The 19,071-nt window shown below is 43.7% G+C and overlaps 1 protein-coding gene across 1 annotated transcript in view; it reads right to left on the reverse strand.

The window, feature by feature from the left end:
• LOC141116337 (uncharacterized) overlaps nt 1-18,345 on the reverse strand; it is a 33,045-nt gene extending 14,700 nt beyond the window's left edge. Inside the window, exon 1 of the mRNA XM_073608560.1 lies at nt 18,158-18,345. The gene's annotated coding sequence lies outside the window, so the exon portion shown is untranslated. The remainder of the gene's footprint in view (nt 1-18,157) is intronic.
• Nucleotides 18,346-19,071: the final 726 nt, after the last annotated feature.

Raw genomic sequence — 19,071 nt, forward strand, 5'->3', positions numbered from 1 at the left:
CCCGTCTCGGAATTTCTTCTGAGCATGCGTGGCACTTTGTGCGTCAGAACAGGCCACACACGGTCGGAATTGACGCGATCGGATTTTGTTGTCGGAAAATTTTATCTCCTGCTCTCCAACTTTGTGTGTCGGAAAATCTGATGGAAAATGTCCGATGGCGCCCACACACGGTCGGAATTTCCGACAACACGTTCCGATCGGACATTGTCCATCGGAAAATCCGACCGTGTGTACGGGGCATTACAGATTTACAGTGCCAGGGTTTGCCTGATTTATACAGATATAAATATACATTTATGAAAAAAATATAACAAGACCCACCTAATGTACAGCTTCTACCACAATCTGAATAAGAATAATATCTCGGGTTAGTATATCGCAATCCTAACTACACTTCCTGCAGGAGAAATCTCTCTGTGTGTGTTCACCAAAGCTAAGTCCAAGACTGACTGGCTCTGTTGTCAACAACTCTATGTCTAGGTACTGGCTCTGCCCACACTATGACATCATAGTGCTAACTGCCAAAGCATCCTCCACTGACTTTTTTTTTTATTGAAAATTTTATTGACAAAACAACAAGTTAACAATATATTGATAGATTGTTTAAAGGATGGACTGCAGTGATCAGATCTATTAGTATTTATTAATCAGTAAACATTGATCAGTGAAATTAAAATATTAGAGTTTATTTTAATTAACTGTTATGTATCATCAAGTTTTTCATTCACTGCTTGTAATTCTGAGATTCCAATATACTCACAGCAGCCAATCAGTAATCATCTCTCTTTATATGGACATCTGACATTCCCAATACACTCATAGCAGCCAATGTATTTTACATTTTTGTTTGAAAACACTCACAGCAGCCAATCAGCAAACGGTTTTCAGTTTGAATTGTGACATTTACAGACACTACTATATACAGACATGGAGCTCTGTGTGTCTTATAGGAAACGTATTAAAGTGGAGATCTGGGCCAAATACAAAATGACATCTATGATGGCTGTCTGTCAATAATATTCACATAGCAGTGTTGGATTTTCTGAGTCTGCCCGGTAACAGTTGTATGATTGTTTGAATCTGCCAGGCGATCTGTTATTTTTTTTCTCCTTGTAACTGGCCAAGCTGTCCAGCAGAAATGACAATTACATTTTACAAGGTGCCCTACCCGCTACAAGGTAAGAGCTGCTGTTTATCAACCAGCAGGGGGCGCTGACTGCAGTAAATTAGAAAAGCACAGCTGCCTGGAGGGTGACAACCATGCTGTACATTGGGTGCTGGGGTCACACTATTAAAGATGGCCTCAGGGAGATCAGAAACTGGCAGGATCAATAGGAGTTTATTAATTTGATAATTTAGTATATGGAATAGGGGAATTATTTACTAACAATAAATAGAATTACAGATATATCATTGCTGGAGTATTAACCACTTCAGCCCCGGAAGGATTTACCCCCTTCCTGACCAGAGCACTTTTTACAATTTGGCACTGCGTCGCTTTAACTGCTAATTGCGCGGTCATGCAATGCTGTACCCAAACGAAATTTGCGTCCTTTTCTTCCTACAAATAGAGCTTTATTTTGATGGTATTTGATCACCTCTGCCGCTTTTATTTTTTGCGCTATAAACGGAAAAAGACCGAAAATTTTGAAAAAAAATGATATTTTCTACTTTTTGTTATAAAAAAAATCCATTAAAATCAATTTTAGTCATACATTTAGGCCAAAATGTATTCGGCCACATGTCTTTGGTAAAAAAAATGTCAATAAGCGTATATTTATTGGTTTGCGCAAAAGTTATAGCGCCTACAAACTAGGGTACATTTTCTGGAATTTACACAGCTTTTAGTTTATGACTGTCTATGTCATTTCATGAGGTGCTAAAATGGCAGGGCAGTACAAAACCCCCCCAAATGACCCCATTTTGGAAAGTAGACACCCCAAGGAAATTGCTGAGAGGCATGTTGAACCCATTGAATATTTTTTTTTTTTGTCCCAAGTGATTGAATAATGACAAAAAAAAAAAAAAAAAAATTACAAAAAGTTGTCACTAAATGATATATTGCTCACACAGGCCATGGGCATATGTGGAATTGCACCCCAAAATACATTCAGCTGCTTCTCCTGAGTACGGGGATACCAAATGTGTGGGACTTTTTGGGAGCCCAGCCGCGTACGGGGCCCCGAAAACCAAGCACCGCCTTCAGGATTTCAAAGGGCATACATTTTTGATTTTACTCCTCACTACCTATCACAGTTTTGAAGGCCATAAAATGCCAGGATGGCACAAACCCCCCCCCCCCCAAATGACCCCATTTTGGAAAGTAGACACCCCAAGCTATTTGCTGAGAGGCATGTTAAGTCCATGGAATATTTTATATTTGGACACAAGTTGCGGGAAAGTGACAATTTTTTTATTTTTTTTATTTTTTTCACAAAGTTGTCACTAAATGATATATTGCTCAAACATGCCATGGGCATATGTGGAATTACACCCCAAAATACATTCTGCTGCTTCTCCTGAGTACGGGGATACCACATGTGTGGGACTTTTTGGGAGCCTAGCCGCGTACGGGGCCCCAAAAACCAAGCACCGCCTTCAGGATTTCTAAGGGCATAAATTTTTGATTTTACTCCTCACTACCTATCACAGTTTTGAAGGCCATAAAATGCCAAGATGGCACAACCCCCCCCCAAATGACCCCATTTTGGAAAGTAGACACCCCAAGCTATTTGCTGAGAGGCATGTTGAGTCCATGGAATATTTTATTTTTTGACACAAGTTGCGGGAAAGTGACAATTTTTTTTTTTTTTTGCACAAAGTTGTCACTAAATGATATATTGCTCACACAGGCTATGGGCTTATGTGGAATTGCACCCCAAAATACATTCTGCTGATTCTCCTGAGTATGGGGATACCACATGTGTGGGACTTTTTGGAAGCCTAGCCGCGTACGGGGCCCCGAAAACCCAGCACCGCCTTCAGGATTTCTAAGGGCGTAAAGTTGTGATTTCACTCCTCACTACCTATCACATTTTTGAAGGCCATAAAATGCCCAGATGGCACAAAACCCCCCCAAATGACCCCATTTTGGAAAGAAGACACCCCAAGCTATTTGCTGAGAGGCATGATGAGTACATGGAATATTTTATATTTTGACACAAGTTGCGGGAAAGTGACAATTTTTTTTTTTTTTTTTTTTTTGTACAAAGTTGTCACTAAATGATATATTGCTCAAACATGCCATGGGCATATGTGGAATTACACCCCAAAATACATTCTGCTGCTTCTCCTGAGTACTGGGGTTACCACATGAGTGGCACTTTTTGGGAGCCTAGCTTCATACGGGGCCCCGAAATCCAATCACCGCCTTCAGGATTTCTAAGAGCGTTAATTTTTGATTTCACTCCTTACTATCCATCACAGTTTTGAAGGCCATAAAATGCCAAGATAGCACAAAACCGCCCCAAAATGACCCCATTTTGGAAAGTAGACACCCCAAGCTATTTGCTGAGAGGCATGGTGAGTATTTTGCAGCTCTCATTTGTTTTTGAAAATGAAGAAAGACAAGAAAAACATATTTTTTTTTTCTTTTTTCAATTTTCAAAAGTTTGTGACAAAAAGTGAGGTCTGCAAAATACTCACTATACCTCTCAGCAAATAGCTTTGGGTGTCTATTTTCCAAAATGGGGTCATTTGGGGGGGGTTTGTGCCATCTGGGCATTACATGGCCTCCGAAACTGTGATAGGCAGTGAAGAGTGAAATCAAAAATTTACGCCCTTAGAAAGCCTGAAGGCGGTGCTTGGTTTTCGGGGTCCCCTATGCGGTTAGGCTCCCAAAAAGTCTCACACATGTGGTATCCCCATACTCAGGAGAGGCAACAGAATGTATTTTGGGGTGTAATTTCACATATTCCCATGGCATGTTTGAGCAATATATCATTTAGTGACAACTTTGTGCAAAAAAAAAAAAAAAAAAAAAAATAATTTGTCTTTTTCCCGCAACTTGTGTCACAATATAAAATATTCCATGGACTCGACATGCCTCTCAGCAAATAGCTTGGGGTGTCTACTTTCCAAAATGGGGTCATTTGGGGGGGTTTTGAACTGTCCTGGCATTTTATGCACAACATTTAGAAGCTTATGTCACACATCACCCACTCTTCTAACCACTGGAAGACAAAGCCCTTTCTGACACTTTTTGTTTACATGAAAAAATTATTTTTTTTTGCAAGAAAATTACTTTGAACCCCCAAACATTATATATTTTTTTAAAGCAAATGCCCTACAGATTAAAATGGTGGGTGTTTCATTTTTTTTTTTCACACAGTATTTGCGCAGCGATTTTTCAAACGCATTTTTTGGGGAAAAAACACACTTTTTAAAATTTGAATGCACTAAAACACACTATATTGCCCAAATGTTTGATGAAATAAAAAAGATGATCTTAGGCCGAGTACATGGATACCAAACATGACATGTTTTAAAATTGCGCACAAACGTGCAGTGGCGACAAACTAAATACATTTTTAAAAGCCTTTAAAAGCCTTTACAGGTTACCACTTTAGATTTACAGAGGAGGTCTACTGCTAAAATTACTGCCCTCGATCTGACCTTCGCGGTGATACCTCACATGCATGGTGCAATTGCTGTTTACATTTGACGCCAGACCAACGCTTGCGTTCGCCTTTGCGCGAGAGCAGGGGGGGACAGGGGTGCTTTTTTTTTTTTTTTTTTTTTTTAAATTAATTTTTTGATTTTTTATCTTATTTTTAAACTGTTCCTTTCATTTTTATTTTTTTTAAATCATTTTTATTGTTATCTCAGGGAATGTAAATATCCCCTATGATAGCAATAGGTAGTGACAGGTACTCTTTTTTGAAAAAATTGGGGTCTATTAGACCCTAGATCTCTCCTCTACCCTCAAAGCATCTGACCACACCAAGATCGGTGTGATAAAATGCTTTCCCAATTTCCCAATGGCGCTGTTTACATCTGGCGAAATCTAAGTCATGAAATGCTCGTAGCTTCCGGATTCTTAGGCCATAGAGATGTATGGAGCCATTCTGGTCTCTGATCAGCTCTATGGTCAGCTGGCCGAATCACTGGCTGCATTCTCAGGTTCCCTGTTGGGACAGGAGAGCCAGAGAAAAACATGGAAGACGGTGGGGGGGGGGGCATTTCCTCCCACTGCTTGTAAAAGCAGTCTAGAGGCTAATTAGCCGCTAGGATTGCTTTTACATGAAAGCCGACCGCTGGCTGAAAAGAATGATACCAAGATGATACCTAAACCTGCAGGCATCATTCTGGTATAACCACTCAAAGTCCAGCAACATACCAGTACGTTGCTGGTCCTTGTTGGGCATATATTGTAAACTTTTTTTTCATGCAGCCTGTGGGCTGAACGAAAAAAAGATATTGATCGGTGGGTATGCCCACCATTAGAATACCTCCCTTCATCCACCCACTTCTAATGATGGGCATACATGCACCATTTATATATGCCGAAGCATGGGGGCATCCTCCCGCAAAAGGCAGGAGCAAATTGCTCCTCCACCCACTGCCCCCACGCTTCGGCATATATGCTGAAGTATGTAACTGTGGTGGTGAAATCACCTCCGACAGCGCTGGAGTCACGGCTTTATGTATCGTGGGAGCAAACGCTGTTGCTGTCAAGATAAATAAATCCGCGCTGCAACTGAATGGCGTACCTGCTAAGCAAATGATGGTTAACAAAAAACAAAGTAACATTACAGTATAACAGTAATACTTACCATACCTGCAAAGCAAATACAAAAAAAAACCATAGTAAAAAATAAAACATTTAACGCAACCTGTGCCTACCTAAAATATATATATGCCGAAGCATGGGGGCATCCTCCCGCAAAAGGCAGGAGCAAATCGCTCCTCCACCCACTTCTGCCCCCACGCTTCGGCATATATGCTGAAGTATGTAACTGTGGTGGTGAAATCACCTCCGACAGCGCTGGAGTCACGGCTTTATGTATCGTGGGAGCAAACGCTGTTGCTGTCAAGATAAATAAATCCGCGCTGCAACTGAATGGCGTACCTGCTAAGCAAATGATGGTTAACAAAAAACAAAGTAACATTACAGTATAACAGTAATACTTACCATACCTGCAAAGCAAATACAAAAAAAAACCATAGTAAAAAATAAAACATTTAACGCAACCTGTGCCTACCTAAAATATATATATGCCGAAGCATGGGGGCATCCTCCCGCAAAAGGCAGGAGCAAATCGCTCCTCCACCCACTTCTGCCCCCACGCTTCGGCATATATGCTGAAGTATGTAACTGTGGTGGTGAAATCACCTCCGACAGCGCTGGAGTCACGGCTTTATGTATCGTGGGAGCAAACGCTGTTGCTGTCAAGATAAATAAATCCGCGCTGCAGCTGAATGGCGTTCCTGAAAACAAAAAAATGTTTAAAACATAGTAAACTATAAAAAAATTACATACCTGAAAAGCAAACATGATAAAACATAACAATAAAACAATGCAAAATAGAATACAGTAAAAAAGAGCAGAACAATAGAGAGAAAATAGAGAGAGAGAGAACAATAAAACGACAACTATTTTTGTTTTTTTTATTTTATATTTTTTTTGTGTATTTTTTTTTTTTTTACTTTTTTTTTTTTTATAACTGTAACTTTTAAAACTGTAACGGTTCCAGGTTTGGGTCTCTCAAAATGCGATGGCATCTTGGGAGACCCTGTGGAAGTGTGTCCTAGTCTGTGCAGTGCTGTACCCTACGCTAATACTCAACTAGTGTATGGTAGCGTTCAAAACATTCACCAATGCAAAGACCAGGATTGCCAGGACAGGAGGGACAATAATACCGGGTGTCACGCCTAAATCCGCGCTTTCTGCAGACACGACATTTTCTTTGGGGGGCTCGTTGGGTAGGGGTACTCTGGAGGACATAAGGAAAATGCCTCTCATGCAGCTGGCCTACTGCATTTGGATTGGGAAGGTGAGGTGGAGCACCGTCTGGAAACAGAAGGGCTCTGACGATCTCTTCCTGGAATTTAAGGAAGGATCCAGTCCGTCCTGAAGCTCTGTATAGCACATGAGCGTTCAGCAAAGCCAATTGAAATAAATAAACAGACACTTTTTTGTACCAGCGTCTGGCCTTACGGGCAATTAGGTACGGCGCCAACAACTGGTCGTTGAGGTCCACCCCTCCCATATTAAGGTTGTATTCGTGGACACAGAGGGGTTTCTCCACAACACCAGTCGCCGTAGTAATTTGGGTCGTCGTGTCTGCATGAAGGGAGGTGAGAACGAAAACATTCTTCTTATCCCTCCACTTCATAGCGAGCAAATTATTATACTTCAAGCAGGCTCTCTCCCCCAGCCTAAGACGGGACTCTACAAGCCGCTGGGGAAAGCCCCGGCGATTAGGTCGCACGGTGCCACATGCTCCAATCTGCTGATCAAACAAGTGACTAAAAAGTGGCACGCTCGTATAATAATTGTCCACGTACAAGTGGTACCCCTTTCCGAATAAGGGTGACACCAAGTCCCACACTATCTTGCCAGCGCTTCCTATGTAGTCAGAGCAGTTGATCGGCTCTACGTGACTATCTTTGCCCTCGTAAACCATAAATCTACATGTATAGCCTGTGGCCCTGTCACAGAGCTTATACATCTTGACCCCGTATCTGGCACGCTTGCTGGGAAGGTACTGTTTGAAGGACAAGCGGCCAGAAAACTTAATCAGGGACTCATCAACGCAGACAACTTGATGGGGGGTAAACAAGTCTGCAAAACGTTGGTTGAAGTGGTTTACGAGGGGCCGAATTTTGTAGAGCCGATCGTATGCAGGGTCTCCACGAGGACGACAGAGTTCATTGTCGTTGAAGTGCATGAACCGCAAAATCTGCTCGTATCGTGCCCTGGTCATGGAGGCAGAGAACACGGGCATATGGTGAATTGGGTCAGTGGACCAATATGACCGCAACTCACTCTTTTTGGTTATGCCCATGTTGAGGGAAAGGCCCAGAAAGATCTTAAATTCGGAGACCGTAATTGGTCTCCAATCTCTGGCAAGGGAGGACTGGGGATTAGCGGCGATGTGTTGACCAGCGTACAAATTGCTTTGGTCCACAATAGATCTATAGAGATCTTCGGTGAAAAACAGTGAATAAAAATCCAGTGGCATAAAGTCAACTGTTTCCACCTGAATTCCGGGTTGGCCAGTGAAAGGGGGAAGTACGGGTGCTGCAGAAGTGATGGGTACCCAATTCGGATTGGCGAATGCAGCAGGAAGGGCACTATGGGCACGACGGGCCTGTCTTTGTCTTATTGGTGGCAGCGGGACACTAGTTGTGCTTGCCACCTCGCCAGCTTGAACTGCACTTATGGGACTCACCACGTCACCACGTGATACTGCAGTGCTGGATGTACGACCAGGGTGTACTAGGCCGCTGGTGCTTGCCAGTTCACCAGAAGGAGTAGCGGCACTAGTACCTCTCTGCTCCCTACGAGAGCCCTGCGGTTCTTGCACTTCAAGGACAGAAGAAGAAGATCGGGGTCTGGTACGCCTGACCCTAGCAGGGACCACAACTCCGTCGTCAGAGCTATCTGTCATGGAGCCGCTGTCCTCTACAGGTTCGTATTCTGAGCTTGAACTTGACAGATGAGTGACTTCCTCTTCACTATCTGTCATGCTCAGAAACGTGTAGGCCTCTTCACTAGTGTACCTTCGATTTGCCATTTTGGGCTCTAAATTTAGGGGTACACTAGTGAGACTAACAGGCAAAAAAGCTCCTGACTGTCAGCGACTGATTCAAAGCGCTACCAAAAAACTGTTAGCGATCGCAGGGATCAGGCCTGACTCTGCGAACGCTACAGTTATGTGTGCTTAGTGTTTTGTGACAGTTATCGATCGATACTGCACTTGGGTGGGCTGGGCTGGGCTGGGCTGGGCCGAGGAGCAAAACGCAGGTGCTAGCAGGTATCTGGGCTGATCCCGCTAACACTGCGTTTTTTTGGGGGACCCTAAACTGCTGGGGAGTATAGATCTGATCGGATCAGATATCGATCCGTTCAGATACTATAGCACTAAGGGAGGTGTATGCTGCGTGCGTGGGTTTTAGCGGTACTGGCGCTAACCTGACGCTGCCTGGGGCGACGCAGACCTTGTCTGACCCTAAAAACTTAACTTCTATCACCGCCGGGCAATTAGGGGGTTAAACCTTTATAGGGTAATAAACGGCGGGTGCCATAAAACTGTAATAAACTATAATAAACTACAAAAAACAAACCAACTAACCAGCGTCACCTGTAACAATTATATGGTGATCGCTGGTGAAGGGGTTAACTAGGGGGCAATCAAGGGGTTAAAACCTTTAGTAGGTAGTATATGGGGGTCCCTGTCGCTATAAAACACTGACAGCGAACCTATATACTTACCTTCCTAACTAGCGTCACCTGTGTCACTAATACAGCGATCAGAAAAACGATCGCTTAGTGACACTGGCGACGGGGGGTGATCACGGGGTTAAAACTTTATTAGGGGGGTTAGGGGGGTACCCTGGACCTAAAGGGGGGTACCCTAGACCTAAAGGGGGCTAACCTAACTGCCCTAACACTTGTAACTGACACAAACTGACACCAATGCAATAAATCAGAAAAAAAAAAAACCTGCTATTGGTGTCAGAGTGACAGGGGGTACAGGGGGGTGATCAGGGGGTGATCGGGGGGTGACAGGGGGGTGATAAGTGTGCCTGCGTGTTCTACTGTATGTGTAGTGTTGGTGCACTTACTTGGATGTCTTCTCTCCTCGGCGCCGGACGAAAAGACCGGCTCGAGGAGAGATGACATCACTTCCTCTGCTTCTGTTTACATTCACAGAAGCCGAGGAAGCTTGTCATTGGCCAGGAGCGATCGCGAGGGGGGGGGCCACGAATGAGTGGCCTCCCCCTCACCTTTGATCGACCCTGACCTCGATCCGACCGCCGCTGGCACCGGGGGGGGGGTCCGATCGGACCCCCCACCCGCGGGCAGGCAAGGACGTACCTGTAAGTCCTTTTGCCTGCCCGTGCCGCTCTGTCGACGTATATAGTCGTGCGGCGGTCGGCAACTGGTTAAAGGCATGACTCACACAGCTCCACCTTTACCTAAAATATTACTTATAAGTGCACTGGCCCTTTAAAAGTTTCTTTTTGGGGGTAATATTTTGCCCATGCTGTGTCCCACCCAGGGCACAAGTGTACCATTCAGCTCAGCTATCGGCAGAATGTCCAACTCTACGAGAGGCTGATGGCGACTGGACGGTGCCCCTAGTGGTATGAATGTTAGGGCTGTATTAGCTCAGGGACAAATGCTTAGAACACAAGCAGTCTGAATTTTGGGATTTTGTCCCTGGGCATATACTGCACTAAATGAAATTTCTGCTCTGCGCACCGTCCAGCCCAGCGTGCAAGGGGCCTGTACATAGCACTGAAAGTATGGTGCTGATATAGCAATTACACTAACATGTGTAGATTATATATGTGCATATATATATATATATATATATATATATATATATATATATATATATCGTATATTACCAAAAGTTTTGTGACGCCTGCCTTTACACGCACGTGAACTTTAATGGCATCCCAGTCTTAATACGTAGGGTTTAATATTGAGTTGGCCCACCCTTTGCAGCTAGTACAGCTTTAACTCTTCTGGGAAGGCTGGCCACAAGGTTTAGGAGTGTGTCTATGGGAAGGTTTGACCATTCTTCCAGAAGTGCATTAGTGAGGTCAGGCACTGATGTTGGACGAGAAGGTCTGGAAAGCAATCTCTGGTATAATTCATCCCAAAGATTTTCTATCAGGTTGAGGTCAGGACTCTGTGCAGGCCAGTCAAGTTCCTCCACCCCAAACCCGCTCATCCATGTCTTTATGGACCTTGCTTTGTGCACTGGTCCAAATAATTTGGTGGAGGGTGGATTATGGTGTGGAGTTGTTTTTCAGGGGTTGAGCTTGGCTCCTTAGTTCCAATGAAGGGAACACTTAAGGCGTCAGTGTACCAAGACATTTTGGACAATTTCTTGCTCCCAACTTTGTACGAAAATCTGTTTGGGGATGACCACTTCCTGTACCAACATGACTGCACACCAGCGTAATGTCTCCAGTCCCCAACCACACCTGTAGCATGTCCACAGATTCTGACCATCTCCTGTGATATTTCCACAGTCTTCTGTAGTATTACAAAAAATGAACATTATGTGCAACCCTTTGGTGATGTCAGGGCCACAGCTGAGGCCCCCTATAACTCATAAGTTGACCACCACTGTTCCAGTGGATTCCTTAGCGGTATATGGCCAACACAAGGCAGTGCAAATAGTAGCTTGGCTGAAAAATCAGAACTTAGCACTGGGTAGAAATGGCCCATCAGGGTCCTCGATGGCAGGACCAAGCTCTGATTTAGACAGAGTTGTACTTTAACATGATATATATATATATATATATATATATATATATATATATATATATATATATATATATATATATATATATAGAGACAGTTTTCTCATAGAGAAAGGGGATGATTGTCTTGCCATTACCAAAGCACAAAATCTGGAAGGTAGACAAAGGCAAGTTTTTAAAGTGTAAAGCCTATGTCATAGTGGCGATTCTGTCGCTGGCAAAAAAAAAAACACCATAACCTCTGAGACTCATTTTCACCTTCACCTATGGCATTGCTGCCTCCCTATCAGAGCCAGTGAAGTGTCTCCCTTGCTAACATGAAATTCATCATTTAGCCTGTTAGAGTGTGACTTTGGCTAAGGGAAAGCAGTAGCTACATTTTGGTTATACTGATGCCAGCTCTGGCATAATCACCAGTATGGCATGGCTCTAAATCTGCTCTAAATGGATTTCCACTTTGTCTAAAGGCTTGAGTCACCTGCCATTCTTTAGATCCTGAAAGGAAGATCCTCCACCCCTACTATCATAGGGCCTAGCTCCACTAATCAGGGACTAATTGCTTCCTAAGAACTTTGTAGGAATTCCAAGATTCTGGGTTTGACTTATCATGGTGGGAATGGTCACTTTATGATAGGGTTTGGTTAGATTGGAGGTGGGTCTTGATATCGCTGAAATCAGTTGAGTCTGCATAGAGGTATCGAGGATGTCTAGGGGAACAGGACCCAAAGCATCTCTCATATCCTTGCATTCGACTCCCTTGAAGAAACAACACCCCATGTTGTAGCCAAAGTCTTTTTCCAAGAGGTCTTGCCAGATAAGGAAGGGGAAAATGTTAGTATATCGGCGGACCAATCTAGCAGTGTTTTCTATTTTCATGGAAACACAATCACTTAAGACCCATCCAAAGTACATATACATTGTTTTAGGTGGTTTTCAGCTGCCAATCGGCTGTCATGTAGAAAGGATTGGCGAGAATGCGAGTGAGAGCAATAGTTCTAGGGACATCTATCGCTGTTAATTCTAATCCAGTGGTCCCCAAACTGTGGCCTGCAGGCCTAAAGCAGCTCTTTGCTTGCTTTTATCTGGCCATTGAGGCACTCTTCCACCCACTGATACAAGGCTCTATTCTTACCACTTATCCCAACAATGGGGCACTATTCTTCCCACTGATACCAACAATGGGGTACTATTCTTCCCACTGATACCAATAGGGCACTATTTCTTCCACTGATACCAACAATGGGGTACTATACCTCCCCCTATGGACCATGTCATTTTGTAATGTAATTTTCTAACTCTCACTGACTACCAATCAATAAAAAGGTGGTATACCACACTAAAGTAAACATAATTATAACGTGAAATGAGGACTGCAGCGATTAACCAAGTGATATAAACCAGGTAACATACATAAACAAAATAAAATCTCGCTAGTCTGGAATTATTAACAACTTATGCTTAATGTGCTATGACACAGTGAATGTACATAAAACATCATAAGGAGCAAAGTACAAAAAAAACTAATAATAATAAAAACACTTCAAAGTATGTGTATAAAGTGAATGCTTATAATTGATGTGAAAAGTCCAAGAATAAAAAACAGATGTTCCACCACCAAGTAACGTGATGCAGAGCCTTCTGTGGCACCCCACACACAGTGATCAGGGACTCTTACTAGATAGCCAGGACAACCTATCGCTAGGATGGTCAAACAAGCAGGCAGAATAACCTCTGCAGGGTAGCAGAAACCAAGCCACTGGGGCAATCTGATGGTAGATGGGTCCTTCAACATAATCTCCCCTCACAGCGGGACATCCAAATCACCCAGGGAACATGAGATGAACCATATAAAGGAAAAGCTCCAATAGTGTAATACTATTAAGGTAATTTTATTGAGAGGAAAGCTAAACCGCTACTTACAATGAATAAAATGTTAACACGCATAGGATAAAATTGTTTGCCGGCAAATAAAAGCAATTACCCGGACTTCCGGAGTCACGTGGGGCGCAATGGCGGCAACGCGTAGCACCGCCCAACATGTTTTGTCACACGTGACGTCTTCCTGGAGCACTGACTACCAAGCCTGAGGCATTCTTTACTCCCACTAATGCTGGGGCATTTTCTACTCCCAATGGCCACAGACCGGCCCCTCTAAAGTCTGAAGGACAGTAAATTGGCCCTTTGTTTAAAAAAGTTTGGAGACCCCTACTTTAAACTGAAGAGCAATAATGGCTTTAAGCTGAGAGGTTTTTATACCTTAAAGTGATTGTAAAGGTATCTTTTTTTTTAAAATAACAAACATATCTATACTTACCTGCTCTGTGCAATGGAAGAGCGGCCGCAAACCTTCTCTTTCCAGGTCCCCCGCAAGCACTCCAGGCCTCTCCCCTCTGTCCAGTGCCACCATGGGAAGCTGCTTCCCATGGGGGCCCTCATGCAGGCTTGCACCTGAGCCCTGCTGCTGTGTTCAGGCCCGCCCCCCGCTCACTGGCTTTGATTGACAGCACTGGGAGCCAAAGCCTTCTGGTGTCCCAGCAAAGCCAGGGAGACCCAGAAATGAGGGGTGAGAAGAGCTGCAGAAGTGGTGATCGAATGAGGGCTCAGGTAAGTAAAAGGGGGGGTGAGGGGGGATGCTTACACCTAAACATTTTTACCTTAATGCAAGGAATTCATTAAGGTAAAAATTATTTCAAGCTTTGCAACCACTTTAATCCATAGAATGTGTTAAAGTTAAAAAAAACTTTTACCTTTAGAACCACTTTAACTAGCTATCAGTCTGAGTAGCAGGCATCCCAAGGTGCTTATATTTACCTTGCCACCCCTCACCTGCTGCCCACTCTGCCCTCCTGCTCCCATGTGACCACATGCAGGCCCGGCGATTGGCTGCTTAAGCAGCAAGTGCTAAATTTTGACCACATTCAGGCCTGGTGCATGGGCGTCCGCAGAACTTTTTTCGGGGGGGGGGGGGGGGGCATCATTTTAAGGTCTGATCATGTGTTCTTACCTGTGTCAGTCAACAGCAGCTGCAGGGGAGAAAGCGCTTGGCGACGGCTGATAAAGCCTGATGAGGTGATGTCACCCATAGGTTCCCATGTCACAGTTGTTATTGGTGCTTCCTCCTCTCCCCTGCAGCTGGATCACACAGGTGAGATAACATGACCAGATTGGAACAGTCTGAAAATAGGTTAGTCCACATAGGTGTTAGGGGTAAGGGGGCGGGGGCAGTTTTTAAGGCTAGTGCAAGCTGGAATTCTACTTTCAATCTACCCTCCCTATTGATGGCTTGTGGCAGTGTTAAAGCAGTAACATACGATCTATAGTGTGAAGTTGTGCATAAATGTGCAAAAATACAATGATAAAATTGTAAAATCCAAAAAAAAAAAAACTCCAAGTGAATCACTATTGACAGAAAAATTCATCAATCAGAAAAAACAGTAAGATTGCTCATATCCAAATAGTCTGTAATATTGTGCAAAATTGCAAAATCAAAAAATTAATATACCTCAAAAAAGTCATAGTGAATAAATAATGCAAAAAAAAGTTCATAAAAGTGAATTGTATCCACTGGGATTGGATAAATAGAGAGATGTACATATACGGTGGTAATGCTGATGTTATTCCTCATATAAAGACTGCCGGCCCAAACAGGCTCTCTAAACTCTCACCTTAAAAGAAGGGGATTCAGGCATCAATATGTAGCTTAAAATGGTGTTGTACGTTACAGCATATGGTATGGTGATGGCTGAATTATCCTCTCGACCTGGCAGGCTCCTATAAAAAAGACAGGGATTTTTCCACCTAGGCTGCGCCGGCCCGGTGGGGGGAGGGGGAAAAGAGAGGAAGCCTCCAATAGTGTAGTATTATAGGTCAACTTGTTTATTTATATCTTAAAAGTGGTCTCTTACATAAAAAGCAAGGTTAAAAGCATAAACAATGAAGGAGCGGCGTCCGAGACGCCTCCTTACATGACTTCCGGTAAAGTCTGCTCTCTGCCACGCCCTACGCGTTACGTCACCGCTCGTGACTTCAACTGGTATGAGTTGAACTCGTCCCCAGTTGAAGTCACGAGCGGTGACGTAACGCGTAGGGCGTGGCAAAAAGCAGACTTTACCGGAAGTCACGTAAGGAGGCGCCTCGGACGCCGCTCCTTCATTAGGTGGAAAAATCCCTGTCTTTTTTATGGGAGCCTGCCAGGTCGAGAGGATAATTCAGCCATCACCATACCATATGCTGTAACGTACAACACCATTTTAAGCTACATATTGATGCCTGAATCCCCTTCTTTTAAGGTGAGAGTTTAGAGAGCCTGTTTGGGGTGGCAGTCTTTATATGAGGAATAACATCAGCATTACCACCGTATATGTACATCTCTCCATTTATCCAATCCCAGTGGATACAATTCACTTTTATGAACTTTTTTTTGCATTATTTATTCACTTTGACTTTTTTGAGGTATATTAATTTTTTGATTTTGCAATTTTGCACAATATTACAGACTATTTGGATATGAGCAATCTTACTGTTTTTTCTGATTGATGAATTTTTCTGTCAATAGTGATTCACTTGGAGTTTTTTTTTGGATTTTACAATTTTATCATATTTTATGTGAGTTATCTAGTGTTATGATAGATTTGATGCGCGAAATCCTTCCACTTCTATATATTTTTTGAGTGTAATGTGAACACTTTTTGATTTTGCTGCAATCTTCGTTTAAGATATCATCATAACTATTACATGTTTTGAGTGCTTTATGTTTATTGTTTATTTTTTGTGATTATCACCACATTCATTTGTATTTCACTATAAGCGCGAAGGTCAACACTATTCGTATTAGTGTTAAAGCAGAGCTCCACCCAAAAGGGGAAGCTCCACTTGCTTGCACCCTCCCCCCTTCCACTGCCACATTTGGCACTTTTTGGGGGAGAGAGTGTACCTGGTTTTGCCGTGGCGATCTGAGCCACATGCAAAACCATGCACAATACTCTGCGAGTGACCGCAGCAAGTGAAGTTATACATAAACATACAATTAATCAATTACAAAAAATAAAAAATACACCTGCATGGTACAGCATTGGCTTAACCACTTCAATACAGGGCATTTATACACCTTCCTGCCCAGACCAATTTTCAGCTTTCAGCGCTGTCGCAGTTTGAATGACAATTGCGTGGTCATCCAACACTGTACCCAAACTAAATTTTTATCATTTTGTTCCCACAAATAGAGCTTTCTTTTGGTGGTATTTGATCACCTCTGCGGTTTTTATTTTTTGCTAAACAAATAAAAAAAAGACCAAAAATTTTGAAAAAAATAAAAAGATTTGCTTTTGTTTCTGTTAAAATTTTTTGTAAATAAGTACGTTTTCTCTTTCACTGATGGGCACTGATAAGGCGGCACCGATGAGGTGGCACCAATGAGCGGGCACTGACGATGGGCACTAATATGCGGCACTGATGGGCACTGGTAGGCGGCACTGATGGGTGGCACTGATATGCAGCACTGATGGGCATTGATAGGCAGCACTGATGGGCACTCATGGGTGGCACTGGTGGGCATTGATGGGCACTGAAAGGCTTCAAAGATGGGTTCTTATGGGTGGCACTGATGGGCACATATAGGCGGCACTGCTGGGCACTGATAGGCGGCACTGCTGGGCACAGATACATGGCACTGATGGGCACTAATACGCGGCACTGATAGGCATCCCTGGTGGCACTGGCAGTGGTAGGCATTGTGAATGGGCACTGATTGGCAGCTGCCTGGGCATTGATTGGCAGCTGCCTGGGCACAGATTAGTATTTCCCTGGGGGTCTAGGGGGCATACCTGGTGGTCCAGTGTGGATGGCTTCCCTGGTGGTCCTGGGCAGCTTCCCTGGTGGTCCTGGGTGGGATCCGAGGGGGGGCTGTGCTGATAAACAATCAGCACAGACCCCCCCTGTCAGGAGAGCAGCCGATCGGCTCTCCTCTACTCGCGTCTGTCAGACGCGAGTGAGGAAAAGCCGATCACCGGCTCTTCCTATTTACATCGTGATCAGCCGTGATTGGACACGGCTGATCACGTGGTAAAGAGTCTCCGTCAAAGACTCTTTACCTAGATCGGTGTTGCGGGGTGTCAGATTGACACCCGCAACAACGATCGCCACGATGTGCGCCCCCGTGGGAGCGCAGCGGCTCAATATCCTGCGGACGTCATATGACGCCCAGTCAGGGTATTGAAACCACTTTGCCGCCGTCATTCTGCTATATGGCGGGTGGCAATTGGTTAAGCCAGTGGAGAGTTTAAAATCTATATGGACACAATAGCATCTTTATCTTTATGCTGTTGTGCCCATATACAGTAGCTGCTTTTGTGCCCATATAGATGCTGGTGTGCCTCTATATGGGTAGCAACAGCATCTATATAGGCACAATAGCAGTTATATGGGCACAATAGCTGAAAGATGATATTCTGTCCATACTGTATAACTCCTATTGTGGCCATACAAATGCTACTGTCTCCTATTGTGCCCAGTGACACTGACCTTGCAGTGCTTCCAGTGCCGGGACAAGGTTATCTGGTGACCGGGTGAAGATGCCAAACTGCGCTATATTTTGGGTGTCTTTAGTTAGCCTAAAATACAGATTTCTTGTAAAATATTAACAGCTACATACAGAATGCCCAAAATGATTTATAATGACTGAGAGAGAGATTTTTAGACGTTTGTAACTGACCTTAACCGCTTCAGCCCCGAAAGATTTTACCCACTTCCTGACCAGAGCACCTTTTGCGATTCGGCACTGCGTTGTTTCAACTGACAATTGCGCGGTCGTGCGACTCTGCACCCAAACAAAATTGACGTCCTTTTTTCCCACAAATAGAGGTTTCTTTTGGTAGTATTTGATCACCTCTGCGGTTTCTATTTTTTGCACTATAAACAAAAAAAAAACGACAATTTTGAAAAAAAACACAATATTTTGTACCTTTTGCTATAATAAATATCCCCCAAAAATATATAAAACAGCACATTTTTTCCTCAGTTTAGGCCGATTTGTATTCTTCTACATATTTTTGGTAAAAAAAAAAACGCAATAAGCGTATATTGATTGGTTTGCGCAAACGTTATAGCTTCTACAAAATAGAGGAATGTTTTATGGCATTTTTATTATTCCTTTTTTTTTTTTATTAGTAATGACGGCGAGCTGTGATTTTTATCAGGACTGCGACATTATGGCGGACACATTGGACACTTTTGACACTATTTTGGGACCTTTGTCATTTATACAGCGATCAGTGCTATAAAAATGCACTGATTACTGTGTAAATGACACTGGCAGGGAAGGGGTTAACCACTAGGGGGCGATGAAGAGGTGAAGTGTGTCCTAGGGAGTGATTCTAACTGTGAGGGGGGATGGACTACCACTCACGTGACAGGGATCACTGCTCCCGATGACAGGGAGCGGTGATCTCTGTCATGTCACTAGGCAGAACAGGGAAATGCCTTGTTTACATAGGCACGTCCCCATTCTTCGGCTCCGTGACATGATCGTCGGGAGACCAACGGACATCGGTTTCCGCGGGCATGGTCACGCTGTAGGCGGCGGGCGCACGTGCGCCCACTAGCCCCACCATTTAAAGGGGACGTAAA

The sequence above is a fragment of the Aquarana catesbeiana genome, linkage group LG13, assembly GCF_042186555.1.
Source record: "Aquarana catesbeiana isolate 2022-GZ linkage group LG13, ASM4218655v1, whole genome shotgun sequence".
NCBI classification, from domain to species: Eukaryota; Metazoa; Chordata; class Amphibia; order Anura; family Ranidae; genus Aquarana; species Aquarana catesbeiana.